Source organism: Lolium perenne, chromosome 2 (genome assembly GCF_019359855.2).
Source record: "Lolium perenne isolate Kyuss_39 chromosome 2, Kyuss_2.0, whole genome shotgun sequence".
Taxonomy (NCBI): Eukaryota; Viridiplantae; Streptophyta; class Magnoliopsida; order Poales; family Poaceae; genus Lolium; species Lolium perenne.
In genome coordinates, this window is record NC_067245.2 from 89,818,446 (window position 1) to 89,821,469 (window position 3,024).

Below are 3,024 nucleotides of genomic sequence, written 5' to 3' on the forward strand. Positions count from 1 at the left end.
TATGCAACTTTTGCTTTCTCGCAAGTTTTGGCGATGTCTCCGCCTTGCTGGACAAATTTTTGGGCCGAGGTGAACTTAATGTCCGGCTCCGGCTTGCGGCGCACCGGAGTCTCCGCCGCCTCGGGTCCTGCACCCGACTTGACCGGTCTGACGTCTGGGCTCTGCCGCCAGTTCGTCTGGTCACATCAATGTCTCTTCCGGATCTGGTGCGGTTGTGGGCGACGTGGTGTGGCAGTTTCCGGTAACCGCAGCGATCGTGGGGGGAGTTATTGCGCAGAAGATCCGGGCGACGTGGCCACGTACGCCACTTGGAGCCCAACCGTCCGCCCCGGGCGGCTATAAATGCCGCGCGGGGGGGGGGGGGGGGGGATCGAGGCGGCACTCCCGCACTTCTTCTTCTTCCTCGCGTCTCCGCTCCGCTCGTGCTCTCGCTCCGCTCTTCCTCGCGCTCGAGCTCCTCGCTGCCCCGGCGAACATTTTTCACTGGCGAACTCCGGCGAGCGTATCTCCGTCAAGCCGCCGCCGCCACTCCGTCGAGCCGGCGCCACGGGGCCCCGAGTTTCAACCGTGCGCCCTTCGCTATCGCCGTCGCCGCCGGCCTCGCGAGGTTCTTCTTCCCCATTTCACCTTTTGTGGTCCTCTTTTTCGTCTTCTTCGTCAATGGCCTCCGCCAGCGGATCTTGGAGGGGATCCTACATGAGGGACGATGATATCGAGCGCTTGGTGCACCTCCGCCGGATCCCGTCGACGGTTGTCACGAGGGCGCCCGGCGCGGAGACGGAGCCCGAGCCGGAGCCCGGCGAGCGCGTCGTCTTCGGCGCGCACCTCGACCGCGGGTTGGGCCTGCCGGCGTCCAACCTCTTCCGCCAATTCCTCGACTACTTCGGCTTGCAGCCGCACCACCTGCCGGCCAACGCCTGTGTCCTCCTCAGCTGCTACGTGGCCTTCATGGAGGCGTATGCCGGCTTGTGGCCAGACATAGATTTCTGGAGCCGGCTCTTCTACCTCAAGGCGCAGACCACTGACGGCCACCTGTGGACCTGCGGCGCCGCCTCGATCTACACTCGGCCGGGTACGCCCTTCCCCAAGATTCCAACCGTTGACTCGGTGAAGAATTGGCAGATGTCATTCTTCTACGTGCGCAACGAGGGCCAGCTCGTCGACCGGATCAATCTGCCGGAGTTCAACCCGGCTCCTCCAGTCAGCCGGATCAACTGGGGCTACAACGCCCGCACGACGGACCCGGACGCGGAGGTGAGCCAACTCTGGGATTTCCTGGGGGTGGCCATCGAGAACGGGCTGACCGCCGAGGACCTCCTTTGCACCATCGCCGAGCGCCGGGTGCTGCAGCTCCAAATGCGCACCCACAAGATCGGGCACATGTCCGGCCGGTTTGATCTGACCCGGACGTCCAAGGCGCCGCTCTCCATGGCTCAGGTGGCCCGCCGGGTGAACAACATCACCAAGGCGAACATGCCGGACGAGTGGAACTACGGGCTGGCGCCCCGCAACAGGGACCTGCCGCCCGAGCTGGTAAGCTTTACTGTTTGGGCCGACTTCCGGCTTGCGGCTGCGAGGCCGACTTCTCTTTCTTTCTGCCGACTTCCGGCTTGCTGTTTGCTCATGTCTTCTGTTTTTCTAGCTCTTCGACCGCCAGAACGTCGAGGACGGCGACCTGGCGACAAGGAGGTGGACGCCGGATCACGTCGCTCCGGCTGCCAAGCCGGCGACCAGGCCGGCGACGACGACCTGCTGCAGGCGCCTGACTTAGGCGGCCAGGGGGAGCACAACCCGCCTCCTTCGCCAGAGCAGCAGGAGGACGACGAGCCGGCGACGTCCGCCATGGGGCCGATCCCTGCGGTGCCTCTGCGCGCGAGGCCGCCTAGCACCACGGCGACTTCGGCGCCCAAGGGGAAGAAGCGGGTCGGCGACCCTCGCTCCACCGTTGCCTTGGAGGCGAAGGCGAAGAAGCTCCGCCGGCAGCAGCCGAAGAAGGTTCCGGAGCAGGCCGGGTGAGTTCTCTTTTTCTCTTGTTTGATTCCTTTTCTTTCCTTACTCTTTATGCTTATCTTTTTCTTATTTGTTCGGCTAGGGCCCCCATCAAGTTCGCTCAGGGCGGCGGCTCCCGGCAAGCCCCGCGTGTCGTGTCGCCGCTTCCGCGACAGAGGAGGGAGTCGATGCCACAGCCTCCGTCGCGCGCGCCTACGCCGCCACCGCCTGCGGGTACTCCGCCTCCCGCAAGGGCGCCTTCCTTCGCCGTGCCACTGGCCTCAGCGCCTGGCCGCGGCACGCGGGCCGAGCCGACGCGCCAGCCGATGCTGGACGACATGTTCCCGCGCCGTGCTCGTCTTCTGGACCCAGCCGCTGGGGCCGGCCGGGGCATGCCGCCTTCGACCGGAGCCGGAGCCAGCAGGGCTGCGCCACCCGCGACCGGAGCCGGAGCCGGAGCCGGGCCAAGCGTGGTGGTGTTGGTGGAGAGCCCGGAGGGGGCACCTCAGGCGCCGGAGATGGCCGCACCGACTGGGCCAACTGCTTCGCCTGGAGCGCCGCCACCGCCGGAGCTGACAAGGGAGGAGCCGGCCAGGCGGGAGCCGGCAAGGGATGAGCCGGCGCGCGTGGAGGGCGCCGACTCGCGCGCGCTGGTGAGGACGGAAGCCCCGTCGGCGCCGTTGGGGAGCCTGCATGTGGCCAAGGGCGCCCGGCTGCTGCACGTGCCGTCCGCCTCCGACTCCAGCCTCGGCTCGGCTGGCACTATGGAGCAAGCGTGGCTCAGCGCGGACTCCTACGAGGTGACCAGCCGGGAGGGGAACCCAGGCCAAGTGTCGGTGAAGATGTTCTTCTCCGGCTTGCAGGCCAACCTCAAGGCCAGGGCTGCCGAGACCACGGCCAACGTCGCCAAGGTGGAGGAAGCCAGCAAGGTAAGCGCTTCATCTGTTTTTCGATTTGGTTATTATCCTGGTAGCCCTCCGAGGCATGGGCCAGCTGCTCGGAGCCGGTCCGGGTTTCGTCTAGCTGACTGATTTT